This window comes from Hyperolius riggenbachi, chromosome 4, assembly GCF_040937935.1.
Source record: "Hyperolius riggenbachi isolate aHypRig1 chromosome 4, aHypRig1.pri, whole genome shotgun sequence".
Taxonomy (NCBI): domain Eukaryota; kingdom Metazoa; phylum Chordata; class Amphibia; order Anura; family Hyperoliidae; genus Hyperolius; species Hyperolius riggenbachi.
In genome coordinates, this window is record NC_090649.1 from 325,516,113 (window position 1) to 325,526,103 (window position 9,991).

Consider the following 9,991-nt stretch of genomic DNA (forward strand, 5'->3'; position numbering starts at 1 on the left):
CCATACAACCGGGGGGGCTGTGGGGCCCCAGGCTCTCTCACTGCCTAGGGACCACAGCAACACCCCGGAGGTGGAGGCTGGGTAGCGCAGACGACCCCCCCAAGCGTGGCCGGCGCCGGGGGGGGCCATCCGCACCCATCTCCCAAAAATTTAAAAACAGGCACTTACCTGAACGTCCATTACGTTCTGCTGCTGCGCATCGACTCGGGGCACTGCATGGGAAAGGAGTGACGCATGGGTCACCCCGAGCTGTGGGGCTCAGGGCTGGCTCACACACATCACTCCAGAAGGGGGGGGAGGACAGGCACAGACAGCCCACTTATAGAGCAAACCATCCACCACCTGCCTCCAAAGGACAGAATGCAAATATGCTCAATCACAAGAAAATGTATGCGTGCTCTACGCCAAGCTTAACCCTTTCAAGTCTAGCTGTGCAAATCTGGCTAAAATGGCTTATCATGAGACATGCTCATGCAGAAATGCATCTGCTTTCGCATGCCAAACTTTGCAGGGTCAAAAACCAATACCGCGAAGCGGTTGCCCTGCGGGAATTAGTTCATGCTATACAGCACTATCCAGGAGCGCCTCGGGGAGGCTTCCCGTTGCCCCCATACAACCGGGGGGGCTGTGGGGCCCCAGGCTCTCTCACTGCCTAGGGACCACAGCAACACCCCGGAGGTGGAGGCTGGGTAGCGCAGACGACCCCCCCAAGCGTGGCCGGCGCCGGGGGGGGGCCATCCGCACCCATCTCCCAAAAATTTAAAAACAGGCACTTACCTGAACGTCCATTGCGTTCTGCTGCTGCGCATCGACTCGGGGCACTGCATGGGAAAGGAGTGACGCATGGGTCACCCCGAGCTGTGGGGCTCAGGGCTGGCTCACACACATCACTCCAGAAGGGGGGGGAGGACAGGCACAGACAGCCCACTCATAGAGCAAACCATCCACCACCTGCCTCCAAAGGACAGAATGCAAATATGCTCAATCACAAGAAAATGTATGCGTGCTCTACGCCAAGCTTAACCCTTTCAAGTCTAGCTGTGCAAATCTGGCTAAAATGGCTTATCATGAGACATGCTCATGCAGAAATGCATCTGCTTTCGCATGCCAAACTTTGCAGGGTCAAAAACCAATACCGCGAAGCGGTTGCCCTGCGGGAATTAGTTCATGCTATACAGCACTATCCAGGAGCGCCTCGGGGAGGCTTCCCATTGCCCCCATACAACCGGGGGGGCTGTGGGGCCCCAGGCTCTCTCACTGCCTAGGGACCACAGCAACAGCCCGGAGGTGGAGGCTGGGTAGCGCAGACGACCCCCCCAAGCGTGGCCGGCGCCGGGGGGGGCCATCCGCACCCATCTCCCAAAAATTTAAAAACAGGCACTTACCTGAACGTCCATTGCGTTCTGCTGCTGCGCATCGACTCGGGGCACTGCATGGGAAAGGAGTGACGCATGGGTCACCCCGAGCTGTGGGGCTCAGGGCTGGCTCACACACATCACTCCATCCTCACATATAACCCTGGCTACATCTACTGGGCACATATACCTCTGGCTACATCTACTGGGCACATATACCCCCTGGCTACATCTACTGGGCACATATACCTCTGGCTACATCTACTGGGCACATATACCTCTGGCTACATCTACTGGGGACATATACCTCTGGCTACATCTACTGGGCACATATAACCCTGGCTACATCTACTGGGCACATATAACCCTGGCTACATCTACTGGGCACATATAACCCTGGCTACATCTACTGGGCACATATAACCCTGACTACATCTACTGGGCACATATAACCCTGGCTACATCTACTGGGCACATATAACCCTGGCTACATCTACTGGGCACATATAACCCTGGCTACATCTACTGGGCACATATACCTCTGGCTACATCTACTGGGCACATATAACCCTGGCTACATCTACTGGGCACATATAATCCTGGCTACATCTACTGGGCACATATAACCCTGGCTACATCTACTGGGCACATATACCTCTGGCTACATCTACTGGGCACATATACCTCTGGCTACATCTACTGGGCACATATAACCCTGGATACATCTACTGGGCACATATACCTCTGGCTACATCTACTGGGCACATATAACCCTGGCTACATCGACTGGGCACATATACCTCTGGCTACATCTACTGGGCACATATAACCCTGGCTACATCTACTGGGCACATATAACCCTGGCTACATCTACTGGGCACATATAACCCTGGCTACATATACTGGGCACATATACCCCTGCCTACATATACTGGGGACATATACCTCTGGCTACAGATACTGGGCACATATATTTGCTGGCTACATATACTGAGGACACTGGCTGTTTGCCATTATGTGCATTTACTGGTGAAAAGCTGTCTCTTATTATGTGGACATATATGGACATGGGCAGCACGGTGGCGTAGTGGTTAGCTCTCTCGCCTTGCAGCGCTGGGTCCCTGGTTCGAATCCCAGCCAGGGCACTATCTGCAAAGAGTTTGTATGTTCTCTCCGTGTCTACGTGGGTTTCCTCCGGGCACTCCGGTCTCCTCCCACATTCCAAAAACATACGGATAAGTTAATTGGCTCCCCATAAAAAATTGGCCCTAGACTACAGTACTTACACTACATAATATAGACATATGACAATGGTAGGGATTAGATTGTGAGCTCCTTTGAGGGACAGTTAGTGACAATATATATACACTGTACAGCGCTGCGTAATATGTCGGCGCTATATAAATACTAAATAATAATAATAATAATAATAATAATAATGTGCATTTACTGGTGAAATGCTGTATCTTATGTGCATTTACTGGTGCAAAGCTGTCTCTTATTATGTGCATTTACTGGTGAAAAGCTGTCTCTTATGTTCATTTACTGGTGAAAAGCTGTCTCTCATTACGTGCATTTACTGGTGAAAAGCTGTCTCTCATTACGTGCATTTACTGGTGAAAAGCTGTCTCTCATTACGTGCATTCACTGGTGAAAAGCTGTCTGTCATTACGTGCATTTACTGGTGAAACGCTGTCTCTCATTATGTGTATTTACTTGCCATGCCCACTTTAGTCGCCGCAAATTTCCTCGAACATGTTGCCCCCTACCCATTTGACTGCCCCCTCATATGTGCCAGTCTAGAACCGGCCCTGTACCCCTGCTTACATATACTGGGCACATATACCCCTGGCTACCTGTTCTGGGGACATCTCTACCCCTGGCTACCTGTTCTGGGGACATCTATACCCCTGGCCACCTATTCTGGGGACACCTATAGACCTGGGGCTACCTATTTTTGGGGAACCACTGCTGTCAGATTAAATGTATTTTGGGGAACTGCTGCCAGATTATGTGTATGTTGGGGGAATCGCTGCTGCCAGATTACATCTATTTTTTGGGAACCACTGCCATATTATCTGTATTTTGGAAGAACCTCTGCCAGATTACGTGGATTTTTGGTGAAATGCTGTAAGATTACATGTATTTTGGGGGAAGGGGGGGAAACACTATGGCAGAGCTCAAACTTCCCTGGCAGACCTTTCACAGCAATATTAAAATCATGTATATTTGGCTCCACCCATGACCACGCCCACATTCTGTTGCGTGGCCACGCCCATTTTTTCAGCGTGACGCGCTACGCGAGGCGCAGGGGGTTTTGTCAGTTAAAAGGTGGCAGGCAGAGAGTAGTCAAAATCCAGGCAGAGGTTGGTGCAGGCAGCAGGCAGAGTAGTCAAAATCCAGGCAGAAGCATTAAGTAATTATATGCCGCCGACATATTACGCAGCGCTGTACAGATACAGAGTATATTGTCTTGTCACCAACTGTATCTCAGAGGGGCATATATATATATATATATATATATATATATATATATATATATATATATATATATATATATATATATATATATATATATATACACACACACACACACACACACACACACAAACACACAAACATACATACATATACACACACACACACACACATATGTATATATATACAGTATTTATTTATACAGTGTAAGATTGGCTGCGGTTTCCATTTTCCCAGTGAAATTTGTATTTGTCTCTGCCCACTTTTTGGTTATGGGAATAAAAAGTATCCTATATGTTAATTCAGGTATATGTGTGCCAAATTTCACTCAAATCCGTTCAGCCATTTTTGCGTGATCGAGTAACAAACACCCAAACATCCAAACTTTAACATTTGTAATATAAGTAGGATATACAGTGCTACCCATAATTATTCAGACCCCTGGCAAATTTTGACTTAAAGAGAAACTGTAACCAAGAAGAATTGAACTTCATCTCAATCAGTGGCTGATACCTCCTTTTCTGAAAAATAAACATATTCTTTTTCTCAAACAGATCATCAGGGGCTCTGTATGGCTGATTTTGTGGTAAAACCTCTCCCACATATGATGTCAGCGCCTCACAGGTCTGAGGTCCTGACATCACACTGTGGGAGCCTTGTTGCATTGAGGGAAAAAACAGCTGTTTCCAACTGCCAAAAAAGCAAGCAGCATCTCGTTCCAGTTACATCACCTACCAGCAGTAAAAATGTCACTATGTGATAAATGTCTGAATGTAAATCAGGGAGAGGAAAGTTTTACAATGATCAAACACTGACTAAATAATTTATACATAATTATTGTAAAAATCAAGCACTTTTTATTACATTATTTTTTCCTGGAGTTTCTCTTTAAAGTTTATTTTATTCAACCAGCAGCAAGTAATTTTTTGACGAGAAATTACATAGGTGTCACCCAAAAGATAATATGATGTACAAAAGGCATTATTGTGGTGAAAAAAATATCAGCTTTTATTTACATTTGAGCAAAAAGTGTCCAGTCCAAAATTATTCATACCCTTCACAAACTGTCACAGTCTGTAGGAAAATCCAGAGTTCTATACCATTTAAAATAGTCCAAGCTGCTCTAAAGCATCATTACCTGGTTAATTACCCTGGTTAATTGGGAACAGCTGTTTTAATCAACTCAACTGGTGAAAAACAGCAACTCTTTGCAGTTGGTTTGTGGACAGTCATGGCTAACCAAAGGAGCTCGGTGAGGACCTGCGGCTGCGCATTGTGGCTGCTCACAAGTCAGGAAAGGGCTAAAAGGCCATTTCTAAATGTTTTCAAGTTCCAGTGGCTACAGTGCAAAGTATTATTAAAAAATACAAGATGTTCCGCACTGTGGAAAATCTCAGAGGACATGGTCGGAAGCCAAAAGTGACACCTCTGCTGGCCAGGAGGATAGTGAGAGAGGTGAAAAAGAATCCAAGGATCACCACCAAGGCCATCCTGGTGAATCTGTCCTCTACTGGTGGCAATGTCTCAAGGCAGACAACCCAACGGACACTGCTGGGTTCCATGGCTGCAGACCAAAGAGGACGCCACGTCTCCAGATAAGGCACACAAACACGCCTGGCATTTGCAAATGCTCTTTTGGACAAAGGGGAAGACCTTTTTTTCTTCTGTGTTATGGTCTGTGTTATGGTCAGAAGAAACAAACATTGAATTGTTTGGTCACAATGATGTTTCCTTAATTTGGCCTAAAAAAGGAGAAGCCTTCAAACCAAAGAACACCATCCCTACTGTCAAATATGGAGGTGGGAACCTAATGCTTTGGGTGTGTTTTTCAGCCAGTGGACTAGGGAACCTAATCACAGTAAACTGCACCATGAAAAAAGAGCAATGCATGAGAATTATCAATGACAACATCAGGCAGTCTGCAGATACATTTGGCCTTGGGCACCAGTGGACATTTCAGCATGACAATGACCCAAAGCACACAGCAAAAGTGGTGAAGAAATAGTTAGTAGACAACAACAACATTAACGTTTTGGAGTGGCCCATCCAGAGTCCTGACTTGAATCCAGTTGAGAATCTGTGCAGGGAGCGAAAGATCAGAGTGATGGCAAGAAGACCCTCCAACTCGAAAGATTTGGAGCTCATTGCTAAAGATGAATTGTCAGAAATACCCGTGGAGACATGCAAAAAGCTGGTCTGCAATTATAGAATGAGTTTGATTACTGTAATAGCCAATAAAGACTTTTCTATTAATTATTGAGAAGGGAATGAATAATTTTGGACTGGACACTTTTTGCTCAAATGTAAATAAAATCTGAGAAATGTTTTTTGTTTTTTTTTGCCACAATAATGCCTCTTGTACATCATTTATCTTTTGGGAGACACCTATGTCATTTCCCATCAAAGAGAGGGACAGACTAACCAGCAAGCTCATGGTGACCCAGAACTCCCGTCAATAAATGACTTGCTGGTTAAATAAAATGTAAGTCAAAATTTGTTAGGGGTATGAATAATTATGGGCAGCACTATATACAGTATGTGTGTGTGTTAAGTTATGGATCTGAGGGGGGGATCTTCCCTGTGCAAAAGTTTGGGTCCACTTTAATTTTTTCCCCACCCACAGATGACGTCACGCCACCCAATGTCACGCCACACCGCTGCTCGGCCATCCTGATTGGCCACCGAGGATCCCGGGATAAAGAATGGAGGTAAGGGGATCCAGGCGGCCATGGGGAGGAGCCTGGGTGATCGCGCGCGGGACCCAGGAAAACAAAGCATGCAGTAGTTTTGGCCAGCCCTGAGAGCTTGGGCTTTCCGCTCTAAGCAGCTGAATCTCAGTCCGGGCTCAGATCGGGATTACCGCCAGGGAGGTTAAGTACTCCCTTCACACAGCTTGTATTATCCACTCCTGGGTGGCATTGACGATGCACTACACTCAGCTCAGGCTGTCATCTACCAATTTTGTCTACACTGTCTCAGAGACCACCACCTCCTCCTGCTGCGTTACAGTAGTGCATTTATCCAACTTGTATTATCCACTTCTGTGTATTATCCTCTTCCAGTTGCCACTGGCCACACATTACTACTGCTCTTGCTTACCCATGCTTTGTCTTAGGTCCTCCATCCTTGGGCCTAAAGTCATAACACTACTTATAGACACCTTCATTGGTGGCCTTCCTTACAGATGTCATTTACTTTATGATGCCAGCTAGCAACGCAGTCTCCTGTTTTGACAGCATAGAGTGCTGCTAGTGAGTTGAGTTTTACACATAGTGCCACGGTTTCCCAAACTTAAGTTTCATCTCTACCTCCTAATATTTATACTGCCTTCTGTACACTGTCCATCACGCAAAATTGCAATTTGCCTGCTGTAACTTTAACAGCGATTTTCTGGAAAACCACAAGATCCTTTGGAACATTTTCACGTTGCTGCTACTGTTCTCCTACACATACCTAGAAAATGTGATGGTTCTAATTTGTATAGAGGTTTTGCTATTATCCTTTAGAGCAGTGTTTCCCAACCCTGTCCTCAAGGCCCAACAGCAGTGTATGTTTTGTATGAAGTCACGGAGGTAGGTAATCACCTCTGCTGAGACACTAATTGCCCCACCTGTGAATGTTTATGGTTTCCTGCAAAGCATGTACTGTTGGTGGGCCTTGAGGACAGGGTTGGGGAACTCTGCTTTAAAATATGACATTAGTGGAATTTGCAAAATTGGTTTGCCAAAAAAATCACAGTACCACCCGCAGTTCTAGGAAATTTTCCCTAGACTGTCATAAGCATTTTTTCTCAACCCTCTCAGGGGAAACAGCCAAATCCTGGAGTGGATTACTTATATCACCTTAACACCTTCCCTAGGAAGGAAGTAAAACCTTTCAAAAATGTTTGTAAACGTCTTTTTTTGGAGTATCATACAGAAAATGGCAGCATTAGTGCCTCCAATTGCCCCAAACAGCAATGTATTCATAGATTTGTAAAACAAAACAAAAAAAAGGTCATGTCCAAAATAGTGAATCTTAAAAATATATGGGTCCAAACAGCACACAAGCTGATGCAATACTGTAAGAGAGCAACATTCCTTACTTTGTACTTGCCATAAAACATAAAAAAAATTATGAAACATATTTGGCAACATTTTATGCAAAGGCAAGAGTCTATATTTTGTATTACTTGTCCTGCAAAAAAAGATGCTTTTTGTGCAGTGGATGCAATGTACACTTCGCTTGATGATACACAGAATTGCATTTTTAAATAAAAAATACACATTAATAATTAAAAATGATGAGTTATGTCTGTCCCCAAGTAAAATAACAATGCTTTGTTTATTTTCAGGGAAGCGCACCAGACTATAACAGTTTACTGCTAACACATGTTTCAGGAGCTAATGGTTACAGTTTCCTCAGTGCCCTCATTCATCATGTCTTATCTGAAGTCAACTGAATTGAGAAGACCCAGAGGCAAGCTTTATTACATGACTGCCACCCAGAATCACCACACTAGACTGCCAGCCTAGGAGATAAAAAAAGGAACACAGGCTTGTTAATGCTTTCCCTGTTTTTACACAGAAAACATTTTCACTTATGCTTGCATGCATCTAATAATATGTTATATTCACCATTACAGGAAAAGGTTTATAGAACTGCAATGATAAAGTATCTATCTATCAGCTATTCATAAATCAGAACCATAAGGCTAGAGGTAAGGTATTTTATCATTACATGTACATAACTGTACCTGTCACTTACAGTACTTTGCACTATGCTATGCACTGAAAAAAGTCACCTGCATTTTTTTCCCCTACTCCTGATGATGCTTATTGTGACTTGTACAGTTCAAAATTGTCAATATCCTGTGGTCTCATGCAGACATATTTGTACTGTGGGAGGAGCTCTGTTTGCAAATTTTATCATCATCTTAACCATTTCCGCCTTCAGTGTTTTTTCACCTTATGCATCATTTCAGCGCTCCTCCCATTCATTCGCCAATAACTTTATCACTACTTATCACAACAAAATGATCTATATCTTGTTTTTGTCCACCACCAATAAGGCTTTCTTTGGGTGGTACATTTTGCTTAGAATTATTTTTCTAAAATGCATTTTAATGGGAATATTCAGAAAAAAAATGAAAAAATGTAATTATTTCTTAGGTGTTTGTTTGTTTTTTAATTGTATTTTTTTTATCAAAAGTTTTATTTGTGTATTTTTGGGAGAGTGGGGGAAATAAGGAGTTAATTTTAAAATCTGTGTATGTCTGTGTAAGGAGCTTACCTTCCAGTGGCAGGTTCCGTGACGTCTCCGGCGTGGTCTGGCCGAGCGGTGGGACTGCCGCGCTGGAATCCTCTGGCAGCTTCCCCGAATTCCCTCCGGCGGTGTCTTCCAGCTCGCATCGCGTCACGTGTATTGTGGTGAGAAAGGCCACTTGGCTCAAAATTGTCCTGCAAAGGGAAAAGCTCCGGAAACTCCAGTGCCTAGGTGAAGTTGGGGAACCTCACCTGGGCGGGCCAATTGTTCCCCTTAAAGGGAAGGTTCAGGGAGGGGATTCAAAAAATAAAAATAAATTTCCACTTACCTGGGGCTTCCTCCAGCCCGTGGCAGGCAGGAGGTGCCCTCACCGCCACTCCGCAGGCTCCCGGTGGTCTCCGGTGCCCGACCCGACCTGGCCAGGCCGGCTGCCAGGTCGGGCTCTTCTGCGCTCCATTTCCTGGGACTTCTGCGTCCCACGCCGGCGCGCTGACGTCATCGGACGTCCGCCGGGCTGTACTGCGCATGCGCAGAACTACTGCGCATGTGCAGTACAGCCCGGCGGACGTCTGATGACGTCAGCGCGCTGTCGTGGGACGCAGAAGTCCCAGGAAATGGAGCGCAGAAGAGCCCGACCTGGCAGCCGGCCTGGCCAGGTCGGGTCGGGCACCGGAGACCACCGGGAGCCTGCGGAGCGGCGGCGAGGGCACCTCCTGCCTGCCACGGGCTGGAGGAAGCCCCAGGTAAGTGGAAATTTATTTTTATTTTTTGAATCCCCTCCCTGAACCTTCCCTTTAAAATGAAAAAAATCCGTTTGCCAGTCACCTTACACTGGGCTATTGATTCATTTCAAACCGAAGCTTTTGTTGACTCAGGGGCGGCAGGAAATTTTATTGATTCTGTCTTTGCAGCCA

The 9,991-nt window shown here is 45.5% G+C and overlaps 1 long non-coding RNA gene across 1 annotated transcript in view; it reads left to right on the forward strand.

The window, feature by feature from the left end:
- Positions 1–6,541, forward strand: part of LOC137570809 (uncharacterized) — a 100,605-nt gene extending 94,064 nt beyond the window's left edge. The window contains exon 3 of the long non-coding RNA XR_011031195.1: positions 6,457–6,541. This is a non-coding gene — a long non-coding RNA (uncharacterized lncRNA). The remainder of the gene's footprint in view (positions 1–6,456) is intronic.
- The last annotated feature ends 3,450 nt before the right edge of the window (positions 6,542–9,991 follow it).